General features: G+C 42.4%; 1 protein-coding gene and 1 long non-coding RNA gene across 14 annotated transcripts in view; one reads left to right on the top strand and one right to left on the bottom strand.

The window, feature by feature from the left end:
- The window catches only part of LOC112059768 (myb/SANT-like DNA-binding domain-containing protein 1), a 68547-nt gene that overhangs the window by 26792 nt on the left and 23760 nt on the right, over nucleotides 1-17995 (bottom strand). For 5 of the 11 annotated variants that reach the window (XR_010599772.1, XM_065589048.1, XM_065589047.1 and 2 more), the window contains one exon: nucleotides 13061-13128. The exons of 5 other annotated variants lie outside the window; for them this stretch is intronic. The gene's annotated coding sequence lies outside the window, so the exon portion shown is untranslated. Of the gene's footprint in view, nucleotides 1-13060; nucleotides 13129-15385; nucleotides 16282-17995 lie in introns of those variants that run through there. One more of the 11 variants, XR_010599773.1, reaches the window with a different exon arrangement.
- The window catches only part of LOC122173517 (uncharacterized), a 223762-nt gene that overhangs the window by 193933 nt on the left and 11834 nt on the right, over nucleotides 1-17995 (top strand). The window lies entirely within an intron of this gene.

Genomic DNA, 17995 nt, shown 5'->3' with positions numbered 1-17995 from the left:
TGCATAGATATCTTCAGTTTCTCCTCCAGGACTAGTCCTTTAGTGGTTTTAACGTACAACCTTGGGGCAGATAGTATAGCTATTGATTTGGCAGGTTGCCAGCCACTTTTTGTTTGAAATGTAATTTTCTGTTGCCCTTGCAATGGGGAAACTGTTTGGCACATTGTCCTAGCATTTCTTGTGTTCTAGTTTCCTGACTTCTGAATTGCAGGCATTAGCTGTTATTAGCTCATCTAGGATTCTGAAAGCAATTGTGTGTGTGAAGCCTTTATGGGATCCAATCCTGAAGATATACATTAAAAACAACAACATTTAATTGGCATCACAGTAGTCAAAATCTCTTGCAGACAATTACATTTCATGCATGGTTTTAGATGCCGGATTAAAGATGAACAATAGATACTGGTACAAATACAGAGCCCAGTCATGCTCCCATTGAAGTCAATGGAAGTTTTGTCATTGCCTTCAAATGAATGCAAAGTTGGTTATGACTGGTGGGAAATGTGTATATTGTCCAAGTCTCCCAGAAGGAAACACTGGGAGGGCTTTCGGATTTTATGGAGCTTTTCTTTGTACTGGAAAAAACTGTTTGAACATCCACCTCTTAGAGTCTCGTAGACTTTACGGTCAGAAGGGGCCATCATGATCCTCTAGTCTGACCTCCTGCACATTGCTGGCCACAGCATTTCACCCACTCACTCATATAATAGACCCCTACCTGTAGTGTTGTTCTGCTAATTTGTGTAATCTTTACCCAGCTGTCATTTATGCCGGCTTCCCCGCCATTTCCCTGCTTTGGCATTTACATCATAATATTTACAGAATTAGGCGTTGTGTATTTTACTGGCAAGGTCAGAAAGGGCAGGTCTGGTCTGAAGTATTTATATTTAATTAGCTTATTTTTGTGTAACTTTCCCCAAACATTTTATGGTTTTTATTGGCTCCTCTTCTTGTTCTATATGTCTTGGGGAGCTGGAAGGGAAGGTGAAAGGTCTGGTGGTTTCTAAGTGTCTGTCCCAAGTCATATGTGGATTGGGGAAGATTTTCTATTTTATTTTCTGAAAAGGATTCATGTGCTACTGAGGTGCAACGAAGTGGGGTGTGTCCAAGGGGCATAGGTATGGGGCAAGGGAGACACCCCTCCCGCAGCAATAGGTGCCTTTCCGAGGGCCCTGGCTCCAGTATCCCATGGGGGAAGCTGGTTCTGGACCAAGTGGCCCCTTTTCCTCCCTTGGTGCAGAGTATCCTCCAAACTGGCAGGTGCCGGTGTCAGGCCTGGGCAGGGGATGCTTGGCAGGGGTTCAGTGCGGAGGGAGCTGGGGATGCTGCAGCCAGGATCAGGCAGGGGAGTGGGGGGGATGGAGCCACTAGGAGCCTGAGCCAGAGCTAGAGCTGGAGCCAGGCACTGTTTTGAGACAGGAGCTGGGTTGCCTAGACAGCTGAGCCACCCAGAGGGAGTGGGAGCTGTGCACAGGTAGGTGGGAGACAGGGATGGGACAGCCTCTGTGCACTGGGAGTCACCCCCTTCTGCCCTGGGCCTCTCCCATCTCTCCTGTTGCTCCTACCTTCCCCCCACTACCTCCAGCTCTTTCCCTGGGATTCAGCTCCCCTAGGACTCCCCACCTTCCCAAACATCTTTTGTAGTGACCTCTGCTACTTGGCAAGTAACCTGGGCTCCCTCCCTTGGTAAATTCTGATTGTGTCCCTGTGTGCTACTGACAACCCACAATTACTAGATAAATCTCTCTCTCTCTCTCTCTCTCTTTCTCTCACACACACACACCTGGAACTAGATCCCTAATTTTTATCTCTAAAAACACAAGCTTCTCTCACTTGAGTGTAAAGAGGACTCTCGTAGCTGCCCGTAGTGGTGGACTTTTTATCCTCCCTGTGGAGCAGCCTCTAGGCCATGACACTGGGTATAAGATTTTGTTCCATGCACTGTTCACAAACAGATCAAATTTACCAACGACATAAGCAAGCACAGCTCTACTAAGTCAGTGAAATACCTGCTTGTGCTAGCAACGAATATGTTCCTAAATCTCCATCATTTCATTTACACTCATCCTGAACTACCATAGCTCCCAGGGAATTTGGATGGGAAGGAAATATTGTGAATCCTTATAACAACGACATGACTAGATAGTGGTCTAAATATCCAATTTATGTAAATACATTGAATAGATATAAGTAATCTAGTGACGCATCAGTACACACATCAAACAAAAAATAGACAAACGGTAAAGCAAACCATATAAAAGCATTGAAGCCTATACTTCTCATACTGTATGTAATCAACAGCTACATCAAGTATGTGAGTACTGGGGGATGAACACTGTAGCACTTGGTTAATAATACAATTTATTTTATTTTTGATAGCACCTTTTATACCTGTTGCAAACCCAAACACTTTCTTGGTCTTAGACAATTTTTAGATTTTAAGGCCAAAAGGGACTATTATGATGCTCTCGTCTGACCTATAAGTACAGAGTTAAATCATTCAAAAAATATCAGGAGAGAGAAATTAAGTAGTACAGGCCAGGGAGAAAAGATATGTCTTCAGAGCATAGCCAGAGCCAGTCCCTGTCCCAAAGAGATTACAATCCAAATCAGAGAGTCCATGAAGTGAGGTACAGGAAGGTTCTAGAATGGATATCTCCTGTGAAGGGACAGGGAGGAGACTAATGCTAGATGAGAAAAGGTATCAGGGAAAAAATAAAATAAAGAGCCCTGAGCCTAGGTAAATCAAGTACATGGAGGCTTTTAAAAATGAAGACCATTGAACTGGATCTTTATCTGAGGGAAAAGCCAGTGGAGTTTGGGGTGAATAGGGCCTAGGAATGATGTAGTTGTAGTTCTTTGTACCTGTGTATTGGCAGAACACGGGGCACATGCAGGAGTTTGGATATCTAGGATTTGTGAGGGGTGTTTGGGGCATCGATGAGGATTTCCCCAAAGGGCAGTTGAGGCAGCAGTGAACACAGGCAGCATTTCGTAAGAGAAGTAAAGCAGATTTGCAGAGACACTCCGAGAGACGTGCGAGAAGGTGAGCAGGTCTGGGTCAAGGTAAGAGATATAGGTGGCAGAGTTGAGTTTGAGGACACTTCTTGTGGTGTAGGGAGCTTTAAGAACCATGGTGATACTCTATAGCTGCTAAAAGAAGAAGAGGAGTACTTGTGGCACCTTAGAGACTAACAAATTTATTAGAGCATAAGCTTTCGTGGACTACAGCCCACTTCTTCGGATGCATATAGCTGCACTTTTACAATCTGAATAAAAAGACCTATCACTTAGAAATCAGTTGGTTGGAGACTGACTATGTGAATGGAGCAGACTGGACGCAAATTATAAAAAACAACCCTTCATACTGTGCTGACTCAATTCGGATTGTTTTTATTTCTTGTTGTTTTGTTAAATTAAAGTTCTTTAGTTAACTGAAGACATGATTAGTCTATGTGATCAGGAGACTTAACACTCGTCTTCTCCGAGAGAAGCTCTTCAGTCTTTGAGACATTTAATGGTAGGCAATTGAGAAAAATCCACAAGTTTATTTGGTAGGAACAGGGAGGTCAGAGAGGAGTTTGATATTGATTGTGTTATTCAAATCAATGAGAAATGTAACTGCACAAAAAAGTAACAGAATGCAGCTAAATGGATAACCCTCTGTCTAGTCAGTATTTCACTCATGTCTGGAAAATTAGTACCAGCTTTCATGCTTACCTGCACCCATCTCCGAACATGTCATGAAATTGAACTTAGCACAGAGGCCATTACTCTTGTGCACGTTATTTAAAGAACATTATTGGTTTCATTACTTTATCACTTTTTCTGCAGTACATTCAAACTTTGTATTAAGGTGAAGAACTAGCAGCTTTATTTCTTTAGTGTTGTTTGATAGGCTAGAACCAATTAAAACTCCCAAAGTGTCCTCTGATTCTTGTCCAAAACTTGGGATGGATTCTGTGGGTGTTGTGAACTTCGCTCCGTCTCAGTCAGTCACCCAGGAGGGCTTATTCTGAGCACATTACAGCCACATGTGCAATTTTAACATGCCCTTATATTTGATTCCTATAAATATGCAATTGCTACAGTAGCACAAAAGGAAAGCACTCCCCAAACTGCCCCAGAACAGAAAAGCTGTTATGGAAGATTCCCAACTAGCTTCAGATGCTGGAGCAAATCTGACTACTTCTTCATTTTATCTAGCAACTGTTGGGTCTACCACATCCTTTGCTGCTCTCTCTGCCTTGGAATCCTGGGAAACTCCAGGAAAAGTGCAGTGGTTTCTGAACCTCAAGAGGAGGAAACTACATAGAAACAGAAAATTGGGTAAGCAAAACCACCAAATACAGCATATGTTAACAAACTGGGTCTCTGAAGCGTGGTTCTTCATAAAAACAAACATGTGAGGAGAACAGATTCCTATTTTGCCCATATTCTCTTTGGGTCTGATCCAAAGTCTATTGAAGTCAATTGAAAAGTTGAAAAATTGACTTCAGGGGGCTTTGTATAAGACCCTTACAATACCGCAAGAGAGATGTGAAATGCTGTATTTTACTAGTTGAAGGCTTGTCTACACAGGATGTTACTGGGCAGCAAGCCAGGGTATGACTACAGCGCACTAGCTTGCCACACAGTAAGGTCCTATGTGGACACTGCTCCAGTGTACTAAAAGTTCTGTAGTGCACTTTGATGTACTCCCATTTCAAACATACTAGCGACAGTCGGCAATAAGAAAAACACCCCCTAAAATTACAGCTGCCTCCTCCCATAATATAACATAGACATGCAAGGGTAACATCGCCACCCACCACTTGAGCATTACTAAAAAGGAAATACCCATTAGATAAACCCATCTAAGGTAAAAGCATGAGGGAACGGATTGACTTTGCACTGCACCCTGGAGGTTAACAAGCTCAGATCTGTTGGACCAAAGGGGAGAAGCTATTTCCAGAGATGAGGACCCTCCTCCACTGAGAACACTTGGCCACCAAAGCCTTCATCCAGCACACGCTGAAGTCAATAGTAAAGTTTGCATTGACTTTCATTGAGTAGAATCAGGCATCAAATCCCAGCCTCTGGAGGTTCAAAACCTATTAACATTTACACAGAGCCAGCTGGAAAGGCTGTTTACCCCTTAATCTTTAACAAGTGGCTCAGCAAAGTGAAGCTGGAATGTACATTTGCAAGGGAAGCCACAGATGAGACAAGAATACTAACATGCTTCACTTGAACACAGCTGGTGTTCTTAGACTTCACTGAATCCATAGTAATCTTATCCTCATGAATGGAGGTGATGCTTATCCAAACAAATTCCTCTTTGTCACTTCCTACAAACCCTTCTTCCTCATCTTGTTTACTTTTTCGTATATGTAGTTAAGTTTTTATTTACTTGTATGAGTTGTTTACAGCTATATTATTAAAGGTGGTCAACTTTTTGATTTTAACAAAAAATGGCTTTTTTTGACCAAACAAAAATTTGTGTTTTGGTCAAATGTTTCTGTTTTTTGGAAGAAAACCTAACATTTTTCAGTAAAAAAATTGTTTTTATTATTAAAAAAATGAATTTTTTTCACAGGATACTCCCCTTTCCCCAAAAAATCCCTAAAGAAAGGAGAGAGATTTCTTGATCTGTTCTCTATATTATACAGTTGTCTCAATACATGCTTCGTCCACTCTATCACAATACAAGCAATGTCAATTAAAAAAACCCCAAAACTATGAGATTTTTAGAAAATAAATAAGAGAGGCACAGGAGAACTCAGAGGGGAGAGACATGCAAAGACAAATCAAGAAAATTTTGGAGAAACTACCAAGTGGCGAGACAATTTCAGGCAGGCCATCATATAGAGTTGACTTTATTCCAATTAAACAACAAATGGAGATAGGACAATTTTACTCTAGCTGAGGATCTGCCCCCTAATTTCTCCTCTACCCCCTTTTGGTTCAAATTGCTTCTTTAGTCAGAAAGGGATTTTTTTTTTAAAGATAAGGTCTTGTCTACTCTGGCAGACTGTTTTAGCAACTGGAACTAGAACAAGTAGAACTAGCGAAGTTATGATATTGTAAGAGATTGAAAGGTGAATAACTGAGAAGTGTGAGTAACTGAGTAACTAACTGTGAGAGATTTTTTTGTCCGTTTATTTAACTCTAATGCATAAGAAATACATGGGGAAAAGGATGTCTTTGTTAAAAAAGTGGACACTGCCATTGAGAGCGAGACCTCATGATACACATCTGAGACCTACCTGTCCTCCAGCAAAATTAAAAAGGATAGATTTAACATTCCTGACTTTTCTTAAGATATTAAATAAGCAGGGGAAAACAAACTAAAAATCCATCATCGAGGCCTTCTTATACATCCGGGGTCAGCAACCTTTCAGAAGTGGTGTGCCGAGTCTTCATTTATTCACTCTAATTTAAGGTTTCGCGTGCCAGTAATACATTTTAACGTTTTTAGGTCTCTTTCTATAAGTCTATAATATATAACTAAACTATTGTTGTATGTAAAGTAAATAAGGTTTTAAAAATGTTTAAGAAGCTCCATTTAAAATTAAATTAAAATGCAGAGCACCCCTGGACTGGTGGCCACGACCCAGGCAGTGTGAGTGCCACTGAAAATCAGCTCATGTGCCGCTTTCGGCACACGTGCCATAGGTTGCCTACCCCATCATAAAAATGCAAAAGGGGGTACGAATCCAACTTTTAAACAATCCTTTGCAGGTCACCTTTAATATGGAAGATGGAGGGTGCATACTGGGACCTGTAGCCTCCGTGGACTGATATAATTAATTATATTGTCTACTTTGTCCCCAGACCAATCTCCAGCACTATAGTATTTTTTTTTTTAATTAATGATGTGTCCTGCAGCAGTAGGAGTTGAAGCCATGGGAGGCGATGGCTTTAAGTAATGGTAGCAACCCCTTAAAGTTAAGGAAACTGCTTCCATTACTTTGGAATGTGTGTGTTAGTGTGAATTAACAAACACTCAAATGTTTTCCCTGCATAATTTTAATCACACAATGAAATTGGTCATTGATACTCTTGTCAAACACTTGTTTTATTGGAAATTTTAATCTGTTAGTTGCAGCTCAAAAGCCAACTGTTCACTCAGCTCCACAGACAGAGTCAGAGCTCAAATGAATTCTATTATTGCCTTAAAGGTATAGTTACACAACACATGTCCCTTATCTAAACAGCGGTTAGGATCCAAAATAAGAAGCAGTTGCCTATGTGTGTGTCAGAGTCTCATCCTGAGACTGACTGACCACAACAGAAAGAATTTTAAAAGTTTTCCATTGCTGTGAAGGAAGGTTTCTTAGCCCTGGTCTACAATACAAAGTTATGTCAGTATAACTACATCGCTGAGGGGTGTGGAAAATCCATGCAAAAACCTTAGTTCTATTTACCAACCTAACTCCCGGTCTAGACAGCACTATGTCAATGAGAGGGCTTCTCCCATAGACATAGCTACTGCCTCTCGGGAAGGTGGAGTACCTATTCTGATAGGAGAAGCTCTTCTGTTGGTGTAGGTAGTGTCTTCACTAAGCGCTGCTGCAGCACTGTTAGTGTAGACAAGCCCTTAGTTCCATTATAGCATCTGCAAAGTCATAGCTTAACTGTTCTGGGTGGTGAACAACCTGGTTGATCCCTTTTTGTTTGCACTTAGTGGATGAGCTGAGTACTTCTCACTGTGAGGCAGTTTAAATTGTGCTGCAGATAAGCTTACTCACAGATAAAGACAGAGCTGTCTGCCTCCAGCATAGCGGAGCTGTGTCTGAACTCTGGAGGGCATAAATGCAAAGTTTGCTCTGCTTGAGTTTTAGCAGGTGTCACCCAATGAGGTTCTGAGGCACGTGAGGACCACAGATCCATCTTACTCACTGCTGCTGAAGGCCAGTGAGAAAGTGGCGGGGCCATTACTGGGTTTGATTTGCAAGGCCTCCCTAAGAGAAAAGATGCCAGCTTTTCTTTAAAAACCAACTGTTAGCTACTTGTTCAAGAAACCATCTCCTAATGCTCACATTCTCTCCACGTTCTTTCTTTACGAAAAACTATCAAGAAGGTTGTGGCAAGGCAATTCCAGCAACATCTGTAGTGCTAGGGGCTTTTTATCCCAATCAGTTTGATTTTAGTCCTGGATACAGCCTGGAGACTGTGCAGGCTGATGATCTTCTCCAGGTGTCTGTGTTGATTCTTTCAGATTTGTCAGTTGCTTTTGGAAACTCTTGGCCAGAAGGTAGCACTAACACTCCTTCGGGCCAAAAATGGATGGATGGAGTCCACTCTTTTCTTTCTGAGAAATCCCAGGGGATAGTATTGGGCAACAGCTTTCTTGCTTCGAGGTTGCTCTTGTGTGGGGTTTGGCAGAATTCCTTTTCGTTCCACCTTCCTATTCAATGTGTTTAAGGGGGCCTTGGGAGAGTTAATGAGGAGGTATCTGGATTATTGTACCGTCATTATGCACGACACTAATCTGTATTTCACCCAACCAGTCCAGTACAGTGGAGTGACTTACCTAGTGTCTGGTAGAGATCGAGGCATATATATAAATGATTTGTCTGAGATAAAGAGGAAGGTAACCTTTATCAGGGTAAGTGAAACAGTTGGACAAATAGCAGAGATTATAACAGTGCTCCTTTTTGAGGCCCGTGATTGCTATTTTAAATTCAAATTCATAGCCTGAGAGGTTTTATTGTCTCCCCAGCAGCTCTTGGATGTCTAATTGATAGTGGTTGCTTCTTACAATTCTACAAGTCAGAAAGCTGTGACTTTTTTTCTTTTGAAGGTGGCTTTCCCATGGCTAACTATGCCTTAGTCAACTCCACATTGGAATGCTGCAGTGTGCTTTACTTGGGATTACATCGATCCCATCTGGAAATAGCAGTTAGTACAGAATTCAGCAGCCCTCTTGTTAAGTGATACTTCTCCTACATGACTGTCTCCACACAACTTCACTCCAGGAGTCTGCCAGCAGGTTTTAACCATGATTTCTGAACCTGTAGGGCACACTTTGTCCTGGCGTGCATTGATCATTCAACTGTGTTGAGTGCCGATTCATCTGAACTCACTGCTGACACACATTGTAAATGAGGCCATGGCGGTAGGATTGCCATAAGATTTTATCAGCATGTGTTTGGGAAGTCCTATGTAAGAAGGATATTGCCAAATATTTGAAAATTGACATCAGCTGTAACTTACCCTTAGCAGTTGGCAAATCATGTCTTCTTCCATACTGATTTTTCTTCCATTTGTCAACCATTGATTTATTTTCCCATGTGTTTTGAGGAGAACTGAAATTAGCATTGCCTTTCTTATCTAAGAATAACTTCAATTTACTGTACATGGTGCCTTTTTATGCCAAAACATCTTTGGGCACTAGTAACATAAATCGATGTCAGCACAGCTCTTGAATAATTAAGCAGTGTAGTCAAACCTCGTTTATCGAAAAACATAGTGGACTTGAAAGTAATTTGGATAAACAGGGTTTTGGATAACCAGGAGACATTTCAATGTACTTAATGTATCGATGTCTTTGATACCTGTTAGGGGATGCAACTCATTTCCAATCAGCAACTGTTGAAATAAACAAGGTTTGGCTAAAATGACCTTGTACAGGGCATTTCCCTAGTCTAGGAAGCTTTTTGGGACGGGGACTGTCATTTTCTTGCCATTTGTGCAATGAGACCCTGAGCTGGTTGGCCTGTAGGCACTACCACAATACAAACGTTAAATTGTAATGATGATAAATGACAAGACCGGGTTTGAAGGCCTGATGCTGTGTAAAAGTGAGGAGGAAATTATAGAGGTATAGGGCTAAATTTTGCCCACTGCTCGATTTGTGCAACCTCACTGAAGCCAGCAGGCAAGTCTGAGTGCACATTTGGCCCCTAGATTCTTTACATTTTGTTTTTAGCCGATGATGTTTGGTATAGAGAGAGAACTTCTAGAAAATAAGGACCTGGTCCTACACCACTGAAATTACTGGGAGTTTTGCCATTGACTTTAATGGGACTAGGATCAGGCACTTAATGCTCTGTACATGAGCCAATCAGATAACTTGAATCACCTCTCAGTATTTCATTTGGTTCATACTATTGTTTTAGAGTCACTGCACAACCAGCAAAGCAAGCATAAAAACACTGGGTCTGATTCTCAGGTCTGTTAGGGCAGCTTTGCTCCTGTCTCCTATTGCAAGGCTGCTCTAGAGTTGGCAGATACAGTGAATGGAAGATTTCCTTATGTAGGGGAATCCTCTTCCATGGAGTAGACCTACCAAAGTGGCTCGTACATACTTCTCCCGATAAATCCCTGGCATAGGGGGCATGGCTAGGGAAAAGTGGGTGTGGCTGGGCTATTCTTATGCCCCACAGATCCCCAGCTGCCAGATACCCCTCATTGACAGTTGGTGTAGTTTAGTGTAGCCCTGAGGCTGTTCTAGACTATACTGAGAGCCAAACTGAGACAGAATGGTCCCCACAGTCAGGAGGCATAAACAGCTACTTTGGAACCTTCTCCCCTGCAGCAAAATAGTGGCTATTATTTTTTTTTATCTCAGCAGTATAGTAGGAGAATTAAAACATAATAGACATTTAGAAACTTCTCACTTTCCCCAACTATCTGCAACAGTTTCAAGTTAAGTAATTTTTTTTAAAATCACTTTGAACAGAAGACTACTTTTAAAAGACTTATGCTTGTATCTTAGCACAAATACTCTCTCTATATCTGCTTTGTATCGTTAGTTATGCAAAGGCAAAGAAACTACACTTACACTGTAATTTTATTTGGCAAGGTAAGCCACAAAAGATATGCTGTGTCATGCCTTTTTATGAGTACGCAAGAATTGCCAAAGAAGTCTAAATGAGATGATCGTTGTTAGGAAAAGAGGAAATAACCCTGGTCAGTTATACAACATTGAGGCTTGTAACCACTTGTGGTGGAAGTTTCAGGACAGGTTTAAGTCTAATTTAAAATTATTTTCTTAGTAGCTGACAGCAGCGTCCAAAGTGATCTTTATGTTACTCCATCACCGCCTAACCCCTGTTGATTCGCTTTACATTCCCCACTAAACTGTGGCCTGGTAGTTACAGTAGTTGCCACATGAACAGGAATTGTTTGATTCTCTTGACCTATCCTATACTGTAAGGCAGTTGTGAATTTAGGGAGGTGACAAGGGGGAAGACACTTCTAGCAGAAAAAAATTCTCCTTGAAATTTATTGTGGACACACTTGCTATAGTGACAGCTATTTTCAACTAAGTGTAAAGCAGCCAGTCGCATGCTAGTTTGTCCATATGCAAAGAACAAAACCCACATTTCTCAGTCTAGATGACTTTGTTTCAGATTATGGAATGATAGCCCAAAAAAGAACAAATAATGGGTGAAACCAGGCTCCCAAAAGTCAACGGCAAAACTCCCATTGACTTCAGTGGGCTCAGGATTTCAGCCATTGTCTCCATGAGTAAGTCAACACTGTGTGTTACTCAGTCAGTAACATTCTGCATCTGACCTGAAAGACCCCAAGTGGCAGATACCTCAAAGCTGCTCCTGCAACTGGCTGGTACAGACTCCTCTACATTTAAAGGTTCAGCACACAGGAAAAAGAATGACACCATCTCCTTTCAGTTACATAGCTCCACATACCACCCCATGCACTCCATTCTGACAACAAGCCAGTGGCAAACCTCAGAGGATGGAGTTCTATAAATATACCTTGGGGCAACTTCTTCTCTACTGCTACTTCATTGATTTCCATGGGGTTACACAAGGAATGATTTTGGTTCCTCAAGAAGTTGGAGATGTGGACATGAAAATTATTATTCAGTTTATAAAAGTGCACTCATTACAAAATCCTCTGGTTGTTTGTGCAACTTCTTAAAACCAACACACTCCACATCCCAATTTTAACAGAAAAAAAAATAGACTCTACCCCAAAATTTAAAACTTGGTAGAACCCGTGCCCCTTGTTCTCACTGTTCAGAAATACACTTGAGAAAACAGGCCATTCACTGCTCCCTGAAGGTCTGGCTTTTTAAGGGGAAGCTAATACCAGACTCAAGGGCCTTCTACTGATATGTGTTTCCATCCTCCCACCAGCTTCTGGATGTTAATAGCTGGGGACTGTAGGTCAAATGTAATGGCTGATCTCAATTGTCATGGCAGAACATAGGAAGATAGGTGGCCCTCCATGTAGCTCTGCCTCAAGCTATATAGGATATTAGCCCCTGATCCAGCAAAGCACAAAGTGCTTGCTTAAAATCCTACTGACTTCAGTGGGACAGAAGCATATATTTAAGTATTTTGCTGAATGAGGTCTTTAAAGAGGTAAGACTTGATCTACAGCAAACAACTTGAACTGAACCCAGACGTGAGTACAGTCTTTGAAACATTGGTGTAATGTGCTTTCTATGACCAGCAACGCTGGCAGATGAACCACCACATTCTGGGCAGTGTACATCCAGTGGGGTGATAGTGAATGAGGAAGAGTTATATGGCAGTGGGAACTATCTGGATCCCTTTATTAGACAGTTCCACATTTGCTAACTTTTGTGAGGGATTCTTTTAATGGTGCAAAATATATGTAAAGAAAGTTGTGTTTTGGGGGTGTTAAGGCTGAAAGTGTGTTTCTGTGGATTTCAGCTACCTCTTGTTTAACGAAGTTTTCTGTATGGAAATAGAAAGATCCTGCTTCTGTTCCCATTAACAGATCAATGGCAAAACTCCCACTGGCTTCAATGGAAACAAGACTGAACCCTAAATCAGGCCTAAGATAAAGGGTCAGCAATGGGAAGATGGTTATTATTCATCTATGATCAAATGCTATCTTAGACACAAAGAGGGAATTTTTATGAGCTGGGAAAACACTGAAAAGGAACTTGAATTACTTTTGTCTCATGTCAATTCAATCCACAGGACAATTAACATTTTCATACCTCACTGTTCTAAGGGAATGCACTTCCTGGGTGTAAGAATTCAAAGAATTGATAACCAGCTTCATACAAATGCCTATGGAAAGGACAAGAAGACCTTTAAAAAACACAATATCAGGTTTCATCACATACCCTGAAGGACAGCCTCCCACGTAGACACATTCTGAGGAGTCAAAGTCTTGTTGAAGATAATGATACTTCTAAAAGTAGAAATGCAGAAAGTGATGGAATGGTTTGTAAGTAGGGGCTGTGACAGGGAGAGCATTACAGCATCAATACATTAGGAATAAAAGAGAGGTTTTTTTCAAAGACACAAGCTAAACCTCTGTCCCATTTAGCACTGCTTTCAACCCAGCTCATAGACAGATATCTAGAGTGATGCAGTGACACTAACCATGTCCTTTCAAGTGATGAAATATGGAAAGACACTCTTTAACTGTCTCCTCTTATAACTCGTAAGAGGTAAAAATCTATGCTAAGTGGGTCTTCTCACCCATTCTCATTTGCCGGGAGAGAGAAAAGCACACTTGCTATTTCTAGCTCCAAAGGGTAACTTTATGGGAACTGTACCATTGTATTAAATATACAACAAAAAAGGGGATGGTTTCCATCAGCCACATTCTAGCGAAAAAAGAGACAAGAAAAAGAAATTAGAGACTTTGTGCTCTGCGGAATCAAATGCCCTTGTGGTTTATTGTATATTAGAGAAAGAACCTGAACCATAAAAACCCATTTCCAGTTTGAAATTCTTCTGCACTGAAAAGGTAAAAGGACCAAAATGAGAAAGAGACAGACACAAAACTTTCAAAACAAAGAACCCCTTTGTAGATTTTTAGCCTACAGAATGCTGCTTCCAGAGGCAGGAGCAGGTAAAGTTCATCAGCACGTTCACCACCCCAGATAAAGCTTTGCCCTAAGAGCCAGGGTTTAGTCATCTGACCCAGGTTTCCTAGCAGAATCCCCAAGGAGCTGGCTGTCTGCTTCTTCCGCTATAGCACACAACCAGTTCACTGAAGGTGAATTAACTTGCATGTTTTTCAGATAAAAGTTTCTCTGCTTCAGTACCAATCAATGATGTTATGTAAGAGAAGCCAAATCTCTCCCCTCCCACCTCTTACTGCCCTACACCATTCTGAGCAGCATAGGTCTGTGGGGAGGAAAGAAATCCTCTGTGGAATGACAGCAGCATTACTCTACAGCTTCTAAGAGCACCTGATGCTGTATCCTCTCCATGGCAAACAATGGCTGCTGGAACTCCTTAGTGACAGGTCATCTAGCTCTGCCTGTTCCTTTTCCAGACTGCCCCCCGGGGTGCTGGAACAATTTCTATGGGAGGGGGGGGTGCTGAGAGCCATTGAACCAAACTGTAAGCCCTGGATATGATGGAAACCACAGCCCCAGTAACCCCACTCTGCCCTCCCCTCCCACCTGCCCAGCTCTATGCCGTGCCATCTGCTCCCTCTGCCCGGGCCCTGCACCTGCCGTTAGAGCCGGCACCACTGCTCCCGCCAAAGCCAGGACTGCTGTTGCAGGAGTCAGAGCACATCAGTGCTGCTGCCACCAGAGCTAGAGTCAGAGCCGCTAGGAAGAGCAGCACCCCAGGTCCAGCTGCCCGCATTTGAATTTGCCCAGGCAATGGGAGGGGAGGAGGGGCCTCCGACCAACATGGAGCGTCAGCCATTGGTGGTCCCACTAACCGGAATTCATGGCAGAGTCCCCATTGTGGAGGCCCTGTGGAAATTGAAACGTGGGCAGTGGGGAGCAGCACATTGCTCTTCCTAGACGCTCCAGCAGGCCGGAGAAAATGGCAGCAGCCTGCGCCAGGGATGTGTTGTGCGGCCGAGCAGCCCTGAGCCGGGGCCCTCCAAGTGCATGGGCCCCTCAGCAACTGCACCAGCTACTCCTCTGCCACTGCCACTGCCACCTGCCCTCCTCACGCAATTCCGGGGCCTCACCCTCACAAGTAGCTGAGTCAATTACCAGGCAAGGGGCCCCCTCGCTGCCTCAGGGCTGATGCAGTCGCATGGGTTGCATGTGTCTAACGCAGCCCCTGGCCATCAGCCCCCATTTTTATAGGGGTGTCACTGCCAGGGGACCCACCCCCATCTGTCCTGCAATGCTATGCCTTTGCAAAATGCTACAGCACTGAGCCTGCCCAGCAATGTGGTAGTAGTAGATGCTTCCTACCCATCATGCAGGGGTCACAGCCACTGGCCATGCTCCTGTGCTGAAGGGGCTGCTGTTGGGAAATGTAGTTTGTTCCTATAGGCTCCATATCCTCCTCTTGCTGTGGGACACTGAGTGGTATGCTTCTGCCAGCTTCCAGCCTCTCCCCAGCCCCACAGCACTCTTCCCAGCCAGCCCCACTCTAGTTCAACCTCTCTCTGCTAGATTCTGCACAGAAAATCAACTTTTTTTTTTAAGGATTACCCCCATAACAGAAAGAAAAATGAAGCAGCACAAAAATACACTTTATTTAGACCTATATACTGTACTTCCAACTTAGATATTCTCATATGGGAAGATGTTTGAAAATGAAAACCCTAAATACAAATACATGTCTGATTTTACAAAAGAAAAAGAATATTTTGTTATTACAAAATGCCTCCAAAGATCCTAAGCAGTAGAAACTATCATTTTGTAAACTTCCTGATTAACTCCTGCAGTCTGAAGTAGAAAGTCAAGAACTGCCTCTCAATTCAGCAAGCATGAATCTGTCATTGTGTCAAGGTTTAAATCAGGAAAACGATTTGTGCAGTACCACTGAAGTTGCACCTGTAGTCATGGCTGATGATATTTCCAGAGAAAGTTTGCTTGAAACCAGCACAAATGAATGAGCTACAAACCAACCACGGGTGATCTTAAAACCAAAAAAAAAAGCCCTGTAGATGAGCAGGTCCACAATGAAACAAATCAAAGCAGTGTTCCTGATGAAATAGGTTTGAAGTGCCCATCTAATAAAAGTCACTTTCAAGATTCCGTTTTATCAGTTGAGCAATTGAATATAGATTGGTCCTTTCCAGCCCACTGAAAGCGATATGCCAAAACGACAGTTTCCTTTTTTACCTACAAGCCATCATTTTTCATCTTCATTTTACAGAATGACAATAGCATTGCATGAAGATCTGCATGTCAAGTGGCCAGCATACTCGTATCTTTTAAATTTAACACATGGCCACGTTTGTTGGTTGTTTGGAAATAAAGAAACTTGAAAACCAACATGGTTAACTGGGAGTGGAAGAATATGCTAAAGTCAATGTCTGTTCATGGGAGGAGCAAACAATGTGTAGTCCTGTGGCAGTTCTACAGTTTGAAGGGTCATAGTATCAATGTTTGTTTTAATAGAGAAGCATCTGAAAATATAAAAAAAATTGTAAGTACTAAAAATATTGCTTGACACAGTCAAAACTTTAGCTAATTTATGTCCCTTCCATGGCCACTGTCAAGTGCTGGAGAGCAAGAATTGTGGTATTTACTTGAGCATCATTAAGCTACTTGCCAGACATAATATAACTTTTGCCCATCATATTAGTGACACCAAGATAATCAAATACTTGAGCAAGACAATTACTGATGAACTTATAAACCTTTTAGCATCAGAAACCAAAAGGCACATACCTAATAGCTGCAAAGAAGCTACGGTTTTATTGTCATTGCCGATGCAACCACAGATATTAGCCATACTGATCAAATAATTATTTTGCTTCTCTTTGTTAATACGGATCATATCAAAGGAAAAGTAGATACAACAGAGAATTTTGTAAGTTTTGTGGCAGTATGAGGTAGATGCTGCATCCTTGTGTGCATAGGTGCCGACTCCGTGGGTGCTCCAGGGCTGGAGCACTCACTGGAAAAAAATGGTGGGTGCTTAGCACCCACTGGCAACACCCCCTACCAGAACTTCCCTCTCCCCCCAGAGCCTCCTGTCCGCTGGTGCCTCTTCCTCCCTCCCAGCACCAATCACCTGCAGTGAATCAGCTATTTCATGTTGTCAGCAGACAAGGGGGGGGGAAGGAGCGAGAGTGCAGTGCACTCGGGGGAGGGTCATAACTGGGTGGGGAAGGGGTGGGACAGGAAGAGGCAGGGCAGGGTGGGGCCTTGGAGGAAGGGGTGGAGTGGGGGCGGGGCCTTGGCAGAGCCAGGGGGAGCATCCCCCGGCAGATTAGAAATTCGGCGTCTATGCTTGTGTGGCCAGTTAACTGATGTTTTATTCTGCAAGTATAGACTAGACCCCAAATATATGTCTGGACAGGTATATGATAGGGCCAGTGTTATGGCTGGAATTTGTGAAGGATTGCAAGCAAAAAATGACAGAATATCTTTCAGGCAAAGGAGGCAAAATGTATGCACATTACATCTATTGCACAGCTCATCAAATTAACCTAGTTCTGGTCCATGATGCTGAAGATAAGACCAGAACTGAAAGTTTTCGTCTCAATTTTGTAGGAAATATCTATATATTTCACAGACTGTCTGTGAAAAAAACTAATTATTAAATCTAAAAATAATATTTATCTTCAGACTCTGGCTCAAAAGAATACAGTTTTGCACATGGGAGAGGAATCTGATGATGCGCTCCAGGCCCCTGAAGAAGTTGACAGGATTGAGGCAGCAGATGAAATTGAACATGTTTCTGAAGAACGAAGGAGACCTTTACTTCTGAAGGCATTCTGCAAGACTAGATAGGACGCTCAAATGAAAGCCACTGAGGCAATGATAGTAAATTTTCAGCGTATAATTGAATGCCTAGAAGATGAAACTGTCGCTGCACGCAGGAATAGTAAGGACATACGTCAGGCAAAAAGCAACCTGTCTCTGATGGATTGGCTGTTCTACCTAAATCTGTTATGGTGGCATAGGAATTTAGTTATCATGGCTGCAGCCTCTGGAATACTTCCATCAAATAAAATTGACCTGTTCCAAGTCCTCCAGACATTTGACAGCAAAGTGAACAAGCTCAGCAAACTCAGATCTGAAGAAAAGTATGAGGAAATTATAAAAGAATCCCAGAACAGGTGGGAAACAATGAGTTTTGAAAAGGCAAACTACCCAAGCCACAGGAAGAGA

This window comes from Chrysemys picta, chromosome 3 (assembly GCF_011386835.1).
Source record: "Chrysemys picta bellii isolate R12L10 chromosome 3, ASM1138683v2, whole genome shotgun sequence".
In the NCBI taxonomy this organism is placed as follows: domain Eukaryota; kingdom Metazoa; phylum Chordata; order Testudines; family Emydidae; genus Chrysemys; species Chrysemys picta.
The sequence above is the reverse complement of the archived record's forward strand: the minus strand, read 5'-3'. Positions and strand labels throughout refer to the sequence as shown.